The sequence below is a fragment of the Rhea americana genome, unplaced genomic scaffold (genome assembly GCF_003343005.1).
Source record: "Rhea americana isolate MKP2758 unplaced genomic scaffold, rheAme1 scaffold_140, whole genome shotgun sequence".
Taxonomy (NCBI): domain Eukaryota; kingdom Metazoa; phylum Chordata; class Aves; order Rheiformes; family Rheidae; genus Rhea; species Rhea americana.
The window spans coordinates 1868652-1886971 of NW_028185484.1; positions in this window are offsets into that span (position 1 = coordinate 1868652).

Consider the following 18320-nt stretch of genomic DNA (forward strand, 5'->3'; position numbering starts at 1 on the left):
CCTGCCCTTTGATTATAGAACCTCCCTAAAGTAACTGCACCCACCACTCACCTTGGGCAAGGCTGGATGAGCAAGGCTGGCAAAGTCAGGCTCACTCCATGCCATCTCAACTCAGCCAACTCCCACGCCGTCACTCAACAACTCTAGGTGGCAGGATCATTTGGGAGGGCAGAGGGAGATCATGGGGCTGGAGCAAGGCATTGTTCCCAYAAGCTTTGCCTCATAGCTCTGTCAAGGCTGTACTCTCTTGACCCGTGAGACCCCTCACTAGCTCAGTTCTAGCCTTCCTTCAGYTCTGCTAATACTAAAATCACAGGATTCCTTGAAAAACAGATGCTGCACYCATTCCTGCTCTGCTGATGCTCTTGTTCCACAGCTTTTATTGAAGCTCTCACCTCTTCCCTAGACAGGTCAGATGAGCTCCAGCCCATAACAAGCCTCTGTTATGTGGACAGCACCTTATAAAGTCACCAGCTCATTAAAACTTCTCTGGCTACATGCTTATACCACAATTTGTATGCCCCAGCAAATAGCCATGTTCACTACTCACATTGAAACAGTCTCTGTACCCGTCATGGGCATGTATCAATGTGTGCCAGTGCTTCCCCAAGCTCAACACTTACAGGCACTGTGACCCCCAGCACTAGGCCCTTATGCCACTTTGTAACTGGTCCTCCATGCCCAGGGTAATTTGACTGCATCCATACATCTGCCCTGCAGCAGMGTCAGAAATGCTGAGGCTTTGCCCMACTTTGATGCTTGAGGGCTGAAAAAGATGTCTGTTATGGAAAGGAGGATGTTTTTCTCCCTCCTCAATTGCTATTTGCATTAGAGATTCAATCTCATCTCTAGGGAATTTGTGGAATGACAATGTCACCCATGGCAGCAGAGTGAAACCAGAGTGACGGACAGGGATGGGACTTGTTTTAACCAGGGGTGACTCTATATTTTGAGCTTTTTGCAGCAACCCATCTGTCTTCCTGGATGGCTGCAAGGCGGCATATCTGCATTTTGAAGTAACAACCACCCGCATGGATGTCTTCTGTCCACACTACTGATGTCTTCTACTAYGGATGTGTACACAGATGCATCCTTCAAGCTTGTTCTCTGCAATAAATTAAAAGGAAAATGTTTGTCCTGTCTCACAGGTAYGTTCAAGGGGAAATGATGCAGGCTCCAGCTGTAACATCCAATGTTTCTGTAGTCAAGAGAAAGGTTCCTATCCTGCTTAAGATATTCAGATTGAGAAGGAAGTGCCTTTTTCAATTCTTATTTAACTGCAGTGATTAAAAAATATTCTGAAGTGAGGAAGGCTTAGCTAAGACTCAAATAGTCATTTGAGATGCGATAATGTGAATATATCTGACCAATTCCATTCCTCTACACATAAAATGAGCTGTAGAGAAATAAAGGAATGTTAGACTTGACATTAGAATTTGATCATTCTAAGATTAAATGTGAGCATTTAAACGAAAACAATTAAGAAAGAAATACTCCCTGCTCTTCTCTGCATGCCATGAAGTATAGAATGCCAATCTTTTGCTGAGAACTGATGTGCAGTCAAGGCTTCTGGACCAGCTCCAATTGCCTGGTGGCAAAATGGCAGAGTATTTCACAACAGTCCTCACACCCATATCCTATCAAAGCTGTTTCCCTACCTTTCATAATCCCAGGCACTGAATTTCTCTTCTTTTTTAGTTTTGCAGTAAATGTTCTGCTACCAGATGCTCTTTAGATGCAGCAGTTCTCATCTGTGTCTCCTCAGGAGCTTCCAGGAGGATGGGGAATTGCAGTCATTGCAATGGCCATGGGGACTCATCAGTGTGGTATCTTCAGGTGTCCACTGGAGGCAAGAAGTTTCAAGTCAGTTACAAGTATGTCCAAGTCAGGAGTGCCATGGGAGCTGCTTCTCAAGCTATTCAAGAAGTGAAGACCTGAAGAAGACTCAAGTCAGTGGCACTAGTACTTGGCACCAAGATAATGAAGTAGAATAGTCCTGATAAGAAGTAGCAGCTAATAGCCAGGAGCCATTCAYAGCAGAGAGTGGGCGTATTTGCAGGGCAAATGGAAAATCTCCCAAGTTTCTCATTCTGGAAGTCTGAAGACAACACTTACTCAATGTGCTACAGTGAGGAAAGTCTTGCTGTCCGAAAGCCCTAGAAATTGTGAGGGCCCCAAATCAAGAACCCAACAGGAACCCAAAGAAGTGAACACAGAAACCTCATTGCTGGCCTCAGTCTCCTGTGAGCATAGAAGCTGCAAGCAGCACACCTGGAGAAAAGGGTAAGCAGATGTGGGGCATGGGAGACATGGCGTTTGTTTTGCTGGTTGACACCAGGTAGTAGCGTTAAAAGCAGCAGAGAACAGAGACATTTTTCTGAGTCTCACAAAACCAACAGCCTTYGCTCACCCAGGCTGTGCCCTGCTCCTACCTTCCTGTCATCTCATCCATATTCCAGCTAYATCAGCTTCCACAGCTACTTCTGTGACTTGTTTTTACACAGATTTGTGTCTAGAGCGCAGTCTTTCCTGTGCCTGTCATCGGTGTCTAGAAGGAGCTGAGGTCACTATGCACAACCAGAATAGCRCTCTTTTCTACTCCAACACTTGTTTTTTATAAAAATTAACTACAAAATATTTTTTAAAAATTTTAAAATAAATAATAAACATAAAATAATGGGTCAAAAGTTCTGTGGGGCATGTTCAGTTGGCATTAAGTGGACATGTATGCATGCACACAGTGTGATAGCTAAAGGAAAAGATGCTAAGAAATAATCAGAAAATGTTTCATTCGCACAGATGAGTGTTTACTGAGCACTGAGCCCTGTCCAGCTTGCCAATAAAGAATACAAGTAGCTTATAATTGATGGTTAATCACAGGAGACTACAGCTAGCACAGGAAATTTCCTGGTTACTATAAAAATTGCTACAGTCTCRTTTCTGCATAAAGCTTAATAAAAAGATGTAGAGATGCACCCTAAGCAAAAACATAAGTTCTTATAGTGTGTATGTCAGTGACACCCACATCCATGAGAGTCAGGAATTCATGAATCCTGTACATATGTTCTCCCAAACTCAGGAAGGAAGGCAGGCAATTCTAGAGCAGAARCTGTGTCAGAATAGTCCTACGCTTCTCCAAGCACTGTTATTTGCTGCAACATGCTCTCAGTAATATAAGAAATTTTAAGCATCTCTGCAGGGGAGAGAAAATGGAATTGCACACACAAGAAGTGCAGGGCATGGGGTACACAGAGCAGGCTTCTTTGAATACTTGTTGATGTCCTTCCAGTCACATACAGTTTCTGAAGGCAGCATCCTACAATCAGCAGCCCCCTAGCAAGCAAGAGTCCCCATTGCTTCTGCAGACAGGTATGTACTTTTCCATCTTAAGCAGTGACTAAGGATACATCTATGGATGCTTGAATTACCAGAAAAAAGACAAATTTAGTCATTATCTGGGTCTCCAACACAATATGTCTTCCCTTTGTGATGTTCTTTCAATATTATATGGGTTCTCAGGTCTACTTAGTAATAAATCAAGTCCAGTGGCAAGGAGCCATGCAACCATGCAACCCGTTATACAAACCTGCTCGAATTCTGCTTAATAAGTTCTGAAGGTGGGACATATCCACCAGCTGATGGGTATATCAGAAAATATTTTGTCATTTCTAGGGAACAGGCTCTGGAAAGTGTGTTCAGCACTACCAGATAGTAAAAGTATTATCTTAAAGTCGTGGAAACAAAATAACAAACAACAATTTGCTGCATTTCTAACCTTTCAGAGTAGAGACCAGGAAGTCCCAGGTCACAAGTACAACTATGCTAATAAAATAAACCTAGCCAGGGAACATTTCTGTGCAATTGTTGGAATGACAGAGTAGTTAACACAAGCCAATGATTATTTCCAGCAGACAGTTTGGTTGCAACCACTATATTTTGGAGGAAAAAGAGCCATAGACCATTCCTCGGTAGTCAACATCAGTACCACAAACTTGCTCTGGGCAACTTCAGTTTTTGGTTCAACAAGGGTAAGTGCARAGTCCTGCACCTAGGGAGAAATAACCCTAGGCACCAGCRCAAGCTGGGGGCTGACCTGCTGGAGAGCAGCTCTGCAGAGAAGGACCTGGGAGTGCTGGTGGATGACAAGTTGACCATGAGCCAGCAATGTGCCCTTGTGGCCAAGAAGGGCAATGGTCTCCTGGGCTTCATTAGGAAGAGTGTTGCCAGCAGGTCGAGGGAGGTGATCCTGCCCCTCTCCTCAGCCCTGGGGAGGCCTCGTCTCAAGTCCTGTGTCCAATTCTGGGCTGCCCAGTACAAGAGAGACATGGAGCTACTGGAGAGAGTCCAGYGTAGGGCTACAAAGATGATCAGAGGGCTGGAGCACCTGCCCTATGAGGAACGGCTGCAAAAGCTGGTCCTGTTTAGCCTGGGGAAGAGAAGCCTGAGGGGGGGGATCGTATCAATGTGTAMAAGTACCTGAAGGGAGGGTGTCAAGGGGACGGGGACAAACTTTTTTCAGTTGTCCTGTGCGACAGAACTAATGGCAACAGGCACAAACTGAACCACAGGAAGTTCCGYCTGAAKGTGAGGGGGAATTTCTTCGCTGTGAGAGTGACRGAGCACTGGAACAGGTTGCCCACAGAGGTKGTGGAGTCTTCTTCTCTGGAGAGATTCAAAGCCTGCCTGGATGTGATTTTGTGCAATATGCTGTTGCAAGCAGGTGATGCTGCTTGAGCAGGGARGTTGGACTAGATGATCTCCAGAGGTCCCTTCCAACCTTGCCAATTCTATAATTCAGGATAGGTGGGGTATCTTCCAACACTGGTTTTAACCAACGGATAGTGTCTACTGAAGTTGAAAGGTACAGTAAAAGACTGAAAAAGAAGATCTTTGCAGAGACTGAAGAGTCATGGGTAGATAGTGGTACTATGGAACTGTGATATTTCTGAGGCAGGAGATAGAAACAGATGTGTAGGAAGGATGGTCAGTGCAACCCAAAAGCTAATGTAAATCTCTTGCTACAGAACCAAACTAAACAGGTTTGTCATTAGTTAATAGCAGTTACCAGGTGATGAGTATCCTGATGAAGAAAATCCTTCTTCCAAATGGACCTGGGAGTTCTCGAACCGAAGTATTCTCTTGGAGACCAGGTCTGCCCAGATCCTTAGGAAGGTGTCTTCAACCAGTCAGCTCTTCAACCCTGGACAGGGTCTCCACAAAAGTCATCTCTTTTGCTTGTCCATGCAAGGTCCTCAAGGCTGCACATTTGTATTCTCCTTCCTCAGCAGGCACAGTTAATGCCTTGGCTGCACTCACTTGTTTACCTGTAAAGGTGGACTTCCAAATCTGTGTGTTTGTGATGTTGAGGGAGGCCAGGAGCAACCAMACATGACACTGTATCTCCTTGATTTTCAGCAACACATTCTAGAGAGTGTCTTATATACAGAGATCATCTTGTAGAGAGCRGAAAAGAGGGAAAGAACAGAAAAAGAGAACCTGGAGTCTGGAATAGGTGTCTATTTCCCTGATATGGAATGGAATTGCTGGTTATTTTCCTGCACATGTTCCACCACATTTCCTGTAAGGATCCCCAGAAAGCAAAGAGTGTAGCAGAATTACACAGAAAGCAAATCTGCAATGCTGCATAGGAAATTCCCTGCCATCACCACCCTGGTGATTCATGCAGAAGTAAAAACAATTGTTCATTTGAACACCTTCGCATCACAGAAATTAGACTGAAATTTTTGCTTCCATGCTTCTAGCTTCAGCATTAAAATGTTGATGCCAAAGCATCCAGGATAAAGTAGAACATGGGGCTGCCTTTTTCCCACTGAATGGAGTGATAAGAAGCAGACACTACCCATAGCATGGAGGGGCTRCTCTGGCCTGCTTCACATTATGAGGCTGGCTGCCCAAGGAGAGCCTAAGAGGCCCCTSTAGCTTTCACATCTGGTGATGACAACTTGAACTCATCTGACTCTCTTCAGTAAATACTTCTTTTCTAGTTACACAACTTAATCWTATGGGCTCTGAAGGGGTGGCAATAAGTGAGATCCTGCTCTGTCTTAGCACCATCTTCTATGTGGAGAAGAAGAGTCTCATCCACTCCACCAATATCTAGAACAAGATACCAAGGTCAAGGCAGAATTTAGGAATAGCACCACTACTGTCCCAAAAAAGACCCCACACATTATAACCAAGTGATTGTTCCAGTTCCATCACCTGTATCCTCCTACTCACATCTCTCCAATAATACAGCTAATGCTCAAGAGTGAAATTATGAAGAAAATATAATAATAATAATAATAGACTTCTCAGTGCCTTGGGCAGAAGCAAATTGTGGGTGTAGGATACCTTGCCGAAAAACCTAACTTCCCTCCAGTCCATCAGATATGCTGCCTGATTGCTGCTTCCTCCATCACATTCTTCTATCACTCAACATATCCCAGACCCTTTGGGTTATCCCAGCATGGATTACCAAAGCATTGGCACAGACAAAGTAGAGATAAGCCCTTGACCTAAAAAAACAGCTTGTTTCATCTGTGCTCGAAGCTGGGCATTATTCCTGTCCATGCACTCTTACATGCATCTAAGGGAACCATTTGCACATCTATAATCCCAAAAGATGTATCTATCCAACATCCTTGTATGACAGGGTAGTACCATTAGGCTTACTGAGTAGGTGGGGAATTGAAGCCTCAGGAGGTTAATGCTTTGCCCAAGGCTCTCCTGGAAGTCTGCTGCAGTGAAGGCTACAGAGCCCTCTGCTCAAATGTCAGAAAAGATCTCTTCTCATATTCAGTCCACAGCTGCCTTTCCTTCTGTGTCTCTATGCCAATTAGTCAGTCTCACGCACTCACACACCCGGTGCTGTTCTAGTTTTGAACAGCTCCCAAGTTGAAATAAGACTCAAGACATTGCATAAATGTAAATGCTAAACCAAACACCTGCCTAGCTGAATTTGTCCAAGATCTAGAGCCAAAATATGCTAAAAGGGCTGCTCATCTCTCCAACGAACATGCAGGAAGCAGTGACCACACCCTCTGACAGGGCAAATMAGTGCTGCACTCTAAAAGCACTGGAGCTACAGTTATTCGGAAAGGAAATAGATATCAGAGAAGAAGAACTGGATCATGGAAGTTATTTCTGTGCCCTACCAAACAGATCATCTGGACAATAGTCTGATCAATGGATCATACCATCATCAGATGATCCTCTGTTCAAAATCTACCTTAGAATCRCGCTGTCTGTTCTCTTCCCTGTCTGCTGGGAGAAGATTAATTCATTTCTTAGAGACCTGTATCTAATTTCCAGTCTTGATATTTTCATGGCCAGATCCCACCTGTGTGAGCTGTGCCACCGACTTTCTTTCCCCAGATAGGTCTTCCCCTCTGAGTTGTCTGCTGTTGAATAGCTCCACAGTCAGCAATTATTTCTTCTTGTGCTAAGAAAACCCAATTATTTTAATCTGATGTGCTGTCCACTCTTTTCTTCATACTAGCCTTTATCTATATGGTTTCAGCTTCCTTGGGCATGGGTAATCAGAAAATGCAAACAGCACTGCAAGCATGATCTGGTCAGTGGCTTGCACAGTGACCACAACATTGTACTGTCCCTACTGATAAAGCCCCCAGTCATGGCCACCTTATTCATAGCCTCATCATCAGAGGCGTGTGCCTCATACACAGCCTGTGATCCACCAGTACTCCCATCTCTTTCATCTCTCCAGTCATTTACAACTGACCTCCTAGTTTATAGCAAAAGTTCTTATTATACTATACTATATGCTGTTATTACTATSTGACTTGCATCCAAAGTCACCTAGWTCCTTACAACATCCTGATCCTTCTGCTGATGCCTCCTAAATTTGTGTCATCAGCAAATTTCATTAATCCCATCCTGTTTAGCATCTCTCAAGATCATTATGGAAAATATTATAATGGAGTGCTCCAAGACCATTTCCTGAGGACTGGTATTCCTCCAGAATGATGTTCCTCCTCTCAATGCTTTGAAAATTTCCAACCCTTCCAACTTTCAACCCTTTAAGAACTTCTAACCCTTTATATTTTTTCAGATAATTTCCACCTTTTCCAGCCTAATAAATATTCCTGTGTGACACTGCATCATTACTCTGCAGAATTCTGGAAAAACAATTGTATTAAATCATGAAAGAGCAGCCAYATGCCCAACTTTCATTTCATTCCATTTTCTATGTTTTTCATTATTCTCTCCTTCAAAATGTGTTCTTAATCCTGACATGCTACTGAGGTAGACAAATGCATTTGAAGGATTTTTACTTCCCCTTTTCTTAATTTTGGCAGTAAATTCTGATCACAATCCCTTCTTACTTTTGGTCAACTTTGGAACAATATTTGAAAGTGGACCTGAGCCTGCAGTTCCTTATGCCAATTCTCTAAGAGTTCAGGGATAGAAAATATTCTGCCCTGCTTTGCTGTGACTTGACTATATTAAACTCTTATTCTACCTCAGATGTGATTATTTCTATTTTTGGACACCTATTMCAATTAGTTGTGCTGTCTTTGACCCCAAGGTCAAAATCTCTTTCCTTGTTGAATGAATGGTTTTGTTTAATATTCAGTTTTCGTCTATCAAATCTTCACTACTTTCTTTTGTCTCTCAGTGTAAGAGCAGAAGAATTTTAATGTTTTAATGTTCTACCTGAGATCTAAATCACCTTGAATATTTAAAACTTTCACTTTATATATTTCTTGACCTCTGTCATGTAACTTTGTTCACTACTTACATTTTCCTTCCATTCTTTTGGGCTTCCTGTTCAATCCCAGTATGATCTTTGAAATGCTTATTCACTCATTTTATCCCACAGTTATTCCCTTGTAGATGTTTTTCCCCATTTTTTTTTCTCTTTGGTAGAGAAACAAATCCCACACAGCTTTCTGAATCTTTGATTTTAGGGAACGTCAGACTTCATGCCTCACATCCACATCCTTGAACTCACAGTTCACTCACTCTCAATCTAGGCACCATAATTTAGCAGAATTTATCTTTAGTATCAGTTTAGTTTAAACTGAATCAATTCAACACTCAGTTATATTAGGAGAAATGTCTTAGACTTCTGAACCCATCCATCAGAGTACYGCATCCCTCTGCAAGGAGGGGATAAATGGACGAGGAATGGACGAGATGAATGATCTGTGCTGTAGGCAGCTAAATTGGGCTTAAGCTAAAGTAGATCAAAATGAATCTTAACAGTTGAGCTCTGGGCAGGCAGCTGAGCTCTGGAAATGTTTTGGATGCCCAAAACAGACACATATAGAGAATGCAAAGGGAAAGATCACTGGCTGTGGTCATTTAAATTGTAAAACCTTTGATAAATAAGGAAAGAGCCCGGTCCTACTGGGAAGGACTGGCATGACATGCACAGCACTGTATTGGGATGGYATTTCCTTCTCTAGTTTGAGTGAGAATGTCCTCTCATTCAAGATACTGACTCAAGGGCAGAGATGACAAATAAGATACCAATGACAAAGACGCAGTTGGGACACATTGTCCTATGCAGATGTAATTTGTAGACTTCATTAAGCATGAAGGGAGGATGTAGGATATTCATTACTGAGAAGACTGAACACCATACACCAGGGCCATTTTTACCTTACAAATCCAAGAGCATCCACAGTTTTGCTCACAGCCAGGTRGGCAGATCTTTAATGGCTGATCCTTTATTATTAAACTCACAGCAGATTGTGCTGTAAGTTTCTTACATGCCAGGGTGGAAACTGAGAGCTATATCTTCGAGTGCTTTTTAATTGTTCTCTGCTGCCTGCAGCAAAGAAGTCTTGCTGATGTCCTGTCCAACTTATTCTATAACCATATTCAGTCACTGTTACTCCTGCAATAGTAGCCTCCAAAGTCCCTGTAATTCTGTCTTTACCAAATCTTTTTCCTTCTAAGACAGCCATGGAAGTAGCCCATACAAAAAGAAATGCCCTACAGGATTATAAACAATCATGCATTCAACTCAACAACATCCTGATGTTAGGCAAAAGGAAGCCACATACTGGGTACATGGCCAGGAGATCCCTACCAATTATATTGTATGAATATAATTTTGTTTGCTAGCAGGAAAATCTTTCTATTGGTTGGGAAAACGAAGCATCATTCCTACTTGTGTAGCCTGAGCATACACAGAAGCTTCTCCACTAGGGCCTAAAGCAATCTGCTTCCATCTGTCATTTCCCTAGTGCAGTTCCACCCTGACAGCAATACTGGGAATGTATGTAGAAAGAGGCCAGTGTAATTTTCCAACACAGTGACATGAACTATTATTACTGTTTTACCTGCAAAATACTTTCAGAATCCCACAGACTAGTGTCCTAGTCTATAAGATAACAATATTAAGAATTCCAGCAAAGGGCACAGGAGACCTGCATGAGTGAGCAAGGAGCTCCTGGTAAAACTCAAACGGACTAAGACATTAAATAGAATGTGGAATAGAGGACAGGCCACTTGGGAGGAACAAAGGAACATTGTCAGAGTATGCAGGGATGTGACAAGGAAGCCTAAGGCCCATTTGGAATTAAATCCAGAAAGGTATGTCAAGGACAACAAGGGCTTCTTCAAGTACATCAGCAGCAAGACGAGGACTAGGGAAAATGTGGGCCCCAGAATGGGGCGGGGACCCTGGTGACAAGGGATATAGAGAAGGCAGAGTTACTGAATGCCTTCTTGGCTTCAGTCTTCACTGCTAAGGGCAGCCCTCAGGAATCCTACAGCCAGGATGTGAGGGAGAAAGTCTGCAGAAAGAAAAACTTTCTCTTGGTCGAGGAGGATCGAGTTAGAGATTTTTTTAGGCAAAATTGACACCCACAAATCCATGGGCCCAGACGGGATGCGCCCACGGGTACTGAGAGAGCTGGTGGATGTTGCCAGGCCGCTCTCCATCATCTTTGAAAGGTTCTGAAGAACTGGAGAGGTGCCTGAGGACTGGAAGAAAGCCAGTGTTACTCCAGTCTTCCAAAAGGGCAAGAAGGAGGACCCAGGCAACTACAGGCCAGTCAGCCTCACCTCTGTCCCTGCAAAGGGGATGGAACAGCTCATTCTGGATGTCATCTCCAGACATATGGAGGAAAAGAAGGTGATCAGGAGTAGTCAGCATGGATTCACCAGGGGAAAATCCTGCTTAATCAATCTGATAGCCTTCTATGATGGAATGACTGGCTGGGTAGATGAGGGGAGAGCAGTGGACATTGTGTACCTTGACTTCAGCAAGGCTTTTGACACTGTCTCCCATAACATCCTCCTAGATAATCTCAGGAAGTGTGGGTTAGATGAGTGGACAGTGAGTTGGATTGAGAAGTAGCTGAAAGGCAGAGTTCAGAGGGTCATCATCAGTGACATGGAGTCTAGTTAGTGGTCTGTAGCTAGTGGTGTCCCCCAAGGCTCAGTACTGGGCCCAGTCTTGTTCAACTTCTCCATCAACGACCTGGATGAAGGGACAGAGTGCCTCCTCAGCAAGTTTGCTGATGATAGCAAACTGAGAGGAGTGGAGACCAGAAGACTCTACTGCCATTCAGAGAGACCTGGACAGACTAGAGAGTTGGGCGGAGAGGAACCTCCTGAAGTTCAACAAGGTCAAGTGCAGAGTCCTGCACCTAGGGAGAAATAACCCTAGACACCAGTACWGGCTGYGAGTTGACTGGAAAGCAGCTCTGCGGAGAAGGACCTGGGAGTCCTGGTGARCAGGAAGTGGATCATGAGCCAGCAATGTGCCCTTGTAGCCAAGAAGATCAATGATATCCTTGGGTGCATTAGGAAGAGCGTTGCCAGCAGGTCGAGGGGGGTGATCCTGCTGCTTTACTCAGCCCTGGGGAGGCYTCATCTCRAGTTCTGTGTCCAGTTCTGGGCTCCCTGTTACAAGAGAAACGTGGAACTACTGGACGGAAACCAGTGTGGGGTTACAAAGATGATCAGTGGACTGGTGCATCTCCCCTATGAGGAAAGGCTGTGAGAGCTGGGCCTGTTTAGCCTGGAAAAGAGTAGATTGAGAGGGGATCTTATCAATGTTTACAAATACYTTAAGAGATGGTGTCAAGAGGATGGGTCTGGGCTCTTTTCAGTAGTGCMATGTGACAGGACAAGAGGCAACAGGCACAAACTGAACCACAGGAAGTTCCACCTGAATATAGGGAAGAACTTCCTTACTGTGAGAGTGACAGAGCCCTGGAACAGGTTGCCCAGAGAGCTGGTGGTGTCTCCTTCTCTGGAGATTTTGAAAACCCGCCTGGATGTGATTTTGTGCAACATGCTGTAGGTGACCCTACTTGAGCAGGAGGGTTGGACTAGATGATCTCCAGAGGTCCCTTCCAACCTCAGCCATTCTGTGATTCTATGTGATATTCATCTCCATCCATATCCTCTGATGCCAATCTATGTTCAAAGTTTGAAGACACTTTGAGAGTAGCAGTCCCCAGAAGACTGCAGTCCAACAGAAGTCTCTGAGTCAGAGCTGTATCCTGACTAGATCTTGAGAGTAATCTCAAAGACATCTGRGATGAACAGCTCTCCTTGAGGCCTTCCTCTCCACACTCTTTCTAAACCACGTCACGTTCCCTAGGTGCTGATAAATGTTTTTCACTTGTACCACCGGCCACTGAGCAACTTGTACAATAGTGATGTTTTGTGAGAATTGATGTTGTGCCTTCCAAGATAATACACACTGGGTTGAGATGCATCTGACATGAGGCACACATTTACCATGTAGCGGTCTCCAGGTGAGTACTCCTCCAGGTGTCCTTCAAAGCCAGTGAAGTGAAACAAATAATCTAGTGTCATTCATTTATTCATGAGGCAATTATCTAAAGTAGATCAGATGAATTGTGCCTGTGTCTACCTGACTGTAAAAAGCATTTATTGTGATTCATCTGCTTTGTAGAATGCTATAGTTAAATCAGGTAAGTCCCACTCAGGATTCAGTGGCCTGCTTCAATYTGTTTTTGATTGTGCAAATTTCTGAAGGATATTTGCTTCCTCATTTTCTGTTAATTGATCTTTCCATAACTTCTGGCCCTACAGTGATGGCTCCGGCCACATAGATCCCAACACAGGGGACTGGCTTCTTTGCTATACTGTTCTCATTATTGCACTAAATGCCCATGCTGATGTGCACAATAYGTTGTTTCCAAGTGAGTAAGACTCACTATTTAGACTAACTTAGATCAAGRCATCTAGGCTCCTATCTGGTGACAGCCATTGTTGCCAACACARATGCACAAGTAGTGACGTGAAGAACAGGCTTCCTGGCAAAGCAAATGTTGACTTGCCAGTCAAAGGTACTAATGCAGAGGCAGCAAAGCCATGTTGGCTCAGTGCTCAGTCACAAACTCAGTGAGAGTCCCTATTTTTGACAAAGRTAAGCAATACCTTAAGTTAAATGGGAGAATTCAATTCTTTTTCTCTTGCCCTCTGTACAACCAGAGCCCAGTTAATAAAGAGGAGGAACTTCCTGCTAAGCTGAGAGAGGTATCAGGCCCTGCATCCYGGCCAGTTTGTGTGTTGTCCATTCCCGAACTAACGCAGAGGGTTGTGCAGAGGATGACAGTGCCATCAGCTGAGGGTGAGCTAAGGCATCTGAGACTCCCAGCCAGCAGTACTCCTAGTGAGCATGACCCTTCAGGCTTGTCTTTAAAGCAGCCAGCTTTCAGATAGGAGAAAAAAAAATCATCGCATGTTCACCTGACCCTCCCACATGCCAGAGCATGCAGTTCTGGGTCATCACACAGCAAAGGCTTTCACACAGRGTTTGCACCAGCTGCCACCAGGGTAGAAAGGAGAATCACGATCTCATTGGTGAATGAGAATCCAAGAGGCACTGATCTGAAAAGACATCCAGGCTTTGTCTGTGTTATTCTATAAAGGGAACCAGGATCTGTTCTRTGATCCTGAAGACAAGTGGCACAGCCCATGTTCATATGCCTAAGGTCTGTTATCCCCCAAATGGAATGGCCTCAACCATGCTGGAAAACACCCTTGGCCAATGGTGTGCTTCAGAGTGTGCCTGGACACAGCCTGGGACACAGTCAGTGGGTTCAGGCTGTAACAGTGCCAGGGAGCATGGTAACCACTATGTACCCTAGGCAATGCTCAGCTTCCCACCCTGTTTATCATGGTGGGACRGATWCAGCCAAAAGGATCYTTACAATGCCTGACTTCTAGATATYCATCCCTCTCAGGTAGAATTCAGTACCACATGTTGGGCACTTACCTTCCTTTTAAAAATGCCTGGAGGACTTATGTTGGTCCTAGCACTGAAGAAACACAGCTGGGGAAGAGGAGGGGTGATGCCTGAAAGAATTGCTCTTATCCCTGCAGCTGGAAGCAAAGRAAGTGCTGAGAATAGGAGTGAGGGATAAACTTCACGCCTCAGACACCTTCTGCAGGAGCACAAAAACGCACCTGCAGGCACATGAARTCCACATCCCTGGACTGCCCTTTTTGCTCTCAGCACCAAACAGACTTCACTTCCCTTTCTAAAAACACAGTAGAGGTGGAGGAATTCCTCCCATCTGCACATACGCACCTGTTTTTTAGTTTGGTGGTTAGGGTGTATAAGCCAGCATGTGAGACATGTGAGTACATTCTTCCTCTGCCTGAAGAGGTTCAATTTCCTGCTAATGCCTTCAGACAGAGCATGCAAAGCACCAAAATGAAGCACACACTTGGGCAGAAAGGAGTAAGAGCTCTGGACCAGAACTGAAAGGCTGCCTTTCTCTTAATGCTTTGATACTCCCCCATGCAGAGAGCTTTTATATCAAAAAAAAAAAAAATGGATGAAAGATTGAAAGAACTCCTAGGAGAAGTGTGTTCACCAAGTCATGCTCACACTTTCACCATCTCTCCGGCCCAGTGAAGCCTGCATTCCTTTCTGCCCATTGGCACATTTTCATCAGGAGGGTGGAGAGCAGCTCCACCCAAACAAGCCTATAGTCTTGTTATTAGTGCACACCCTTGGGAGGCAGAAGCTTCAGTTGGCTGAACACATCAYTGAGCATCACTGCAGCCATGGTCATGGAAAGTGTGATTTCCCACTGCTGAGTCACCAACAATGACAGCAGAGTCTACAGTCACCCTAATGGTGCCCAATAAAAATATACCATTCCTGCATCAAAAGAGCTAAACAAATAACTGGCTCAATGTACCAATCAGTAGTGTCTCTAGTTTCCTATACCTTGGCCATCACTATGATACCTGGGAACCTGACAGTAGACTCCAGATGCAGTTCCCAGGAAAGACTGATGCCAGGTAGATAACCACCCAAAACTAGGTTCTTGCTACAGCACCACAGCCACAGAAGCTAAGACAGTTGTTTGATGTACATCTCAGGCCAGAAGGATCTGTTCTGCTGGCATCCAGAACTGGTGTGGCTGCTGCTACAAGACAGTGTTGAACTCTTGGATGGGCAATGCAGGAGTGAAGTTAGTAAAACAGAGGTGATTTAGAGAAGATCTGCAGGAAGGATTAAGGCCCTGGAAGACAGACCTTCCAGGGAAGGCATCCAAAAGCCCACCAAACTATGTCAAAGGGGTATCCAGGTCAAAATGCATCTCCTTGGTGAAGAGGGAAATTGCAATTGTTAGCAAGTCTAGCAGAAGTGTGATATGAGCCACTGGCTGAGAAAACTACCTCGGACACTGAWAACTGACCGTTGGAACAGCTTATCAAAGCTTGCAGTAGGCTATTATGGGGCATGTCTAAAAAATTGAGTTTCTTTTTCATCTAAACAAGAATTAGCTGTAAAGGAAGTCAGATCAGATAGTTATAACACTATCTTGTTGCCTGTGAACACTGAGCTAATGTCATCTGCCTTTCCCCACATATGTGATAAGGAGAGAGTGATTATATTTACCTCAATTACATTATAAATAAGGTCAGTCCCACAGTGAAAGTCTTGTAGTCATATTGGATTGATACCCCTGAAAAAATTATTCAAGCTTTTGGACACACAAACCCTTTTCTTGGCATACCATGTCTGATTCATAACCTCAGGTCTTCAGACTTGCAATGACATTTCAACTGAAACCCCTTATAGCTCCTGTCAGGTAGCATTCAAAAATTTGCCCAGGGTTTTTTCCACTTCTGACAAAGATGGTTAGGAATCTAGGTCCTCCTGAGTCCTACAAGCTGTCTAAGGCTGTCCTACTGCCTATTTGTCTCATGTATTTATCAAGCTCCATTTTAAAGCAGGTGGGATTTGTTCCCTACCTTTGCAGAGGACCCAAATTTTCTTAGCTTTTAAAAGCCTACTTCTGATTGTCAGACTCARTAACTCATGCTAGTCTGAACTCACCTCTATTCCAATATGGCCTTTTAACTTAAGTTGTTTTTTCCTTCTGTAGTTCTGTTTTTGCTGCTTGCAGTGTATTTATGGGTAACAAAATGTACCTCCTCTCAACCTCTGTTCTACCAAAATAAATAGGGTCAGGGTCTTCTCATGTGGTCTTTTGTGGTCAAGTCCATTCCCCCAGTCTACTTGTTAGTTCCCACCTCCATTTCTTCCACCAGGACATCAATTTTCTCTAACAGGACAATGAAATTCCAGGTAAAAAGTCAGCAGGGCCTCATAGGGCAGCATTAGCACTTCTCTGATTGCCCTGCTAACATCCTCCCTTACAGCCTGATGCACAACTTGATATCACTTGTGTTTATTTGGTTTTCAGGGCTCCATCTCACTGCAGGTCAGTTACCTTTAGATCAACTAATAATTGTAGGTCTTCCCTTTCCTCAGCATTTTTACTGGCACATTCCCAACTTCTCCCTCCTGGCAGTTTTGTATTCCCACCCACTCAGCCTGTCTGTAAGAGTTTTAACAGCTCCAGGACTGGTGGCTTCTCAATCTTCTTCTTTACGGCCAGATCTCAAACTCTTTGAAGCCWTTAGGCAGAGCATAGTGGCTTCACACCGGCCAGAGACAACCAATCCTACACATTCCATGTTCAGACACCACAGCAATGAAAAACCTTCACCGAGCTGGACAGACTCGTTTAGTTTCCTATTTATATCACCATTCCTTCCACCACATTGAGTTATTGCATTTCTTTCCTGCTATGAAATACCTTTTAAGCACAGGTGGACAATGCTAATATGCTACGTGGACATCTTCTCTTCGGCAGCTACACATAGTCTGTTAAGTATCCTTTTAGTGGTGTTTGTCAATCTGCTGTGCTTACCTGTTAAGACATAACTACCTTGAATGCCTGGAGTGCTGGCTCTTCTCCAATTTCATGAGTGTTAATTAAGATATTTCTCAAATGTGGCTTGAAGTTCTCAATTACAAGAAAGGATCTGGATGTTACCAGGTGTGGTGACTTTCAGTGAGCGGAGTTTTTTCTAAACAATTAGGGAGGTATATTTGTGCTGATTTTCTTTATGCCTCTGGTCTCTGGTGTCCCAGCAAAATAAATGAAAGATAAATGATGGTTTTTACTCTCAAAGCTGGTTTCCTTTTCCCTCTGGAGGTTCACTATGAAAGCAAACGGGTGCATGTCTTCACCTCCCTTTCTCACAGCACTGTACCAATCCCAGCACCCCAGCCTGATCGGCTTTGTGTCATCCGCGACCGTGGAAATTTTCATTAGCAACGCTTCTTGAGTTACAGTGAGTTCTTGAGAGAGCAGTACTCTCCCAAAATGTCCTCCTCTCAAGCTGGGAAAATGGATAGACTCATGACAGTGCTTGTAATAGCCATATGCACAACTGTAATGGGCCTGTGACAAACAAACCCACAGTTATAAAACAAGCTTGTAGACCAACATTGTCCCCATCCCTCAAGTCTCTGGGTGCTTCATAGTGATTCACGAACTGTTTTTGTGTGTGTGTGTGTGTGTGTGTGTGTGTGACTTGTTCGGTTGTTTTATGGGAAATTACATAATACTGGAGTTTTCCGCTCTGGATCAGAACAAGAGCAACAACAAATTACCTTTTCACATAAAATACAAAAGGTCATTGACCTAGTCAAAATGGAGCAGCCAAGCATTTCCTTAACTACAAACTTTTTAAGATTCGCTACAAATATTGTGTAAAATATGAAAAATGTAGGTGTGAAAGGGCRGCCTTGCAATACATAAAGGCAAAATTTTTATTAGGAATCCTCCAGGATCCAGAAACTGGCCTTGCTTCTGCTCGAGTCCCCTGCGCCACACCCTTGAACAAGCCCATTACATGTTCACACCCTGGCTGCTGGGTAATCTGTACTATCAGAGTCACAGAATCATAGAATCAGTAAGGTGGGAAGGGACCTCTGGAGATCATCTAGTCCAACCTCCCTGCTCAGCMRGGTCACCTARAGC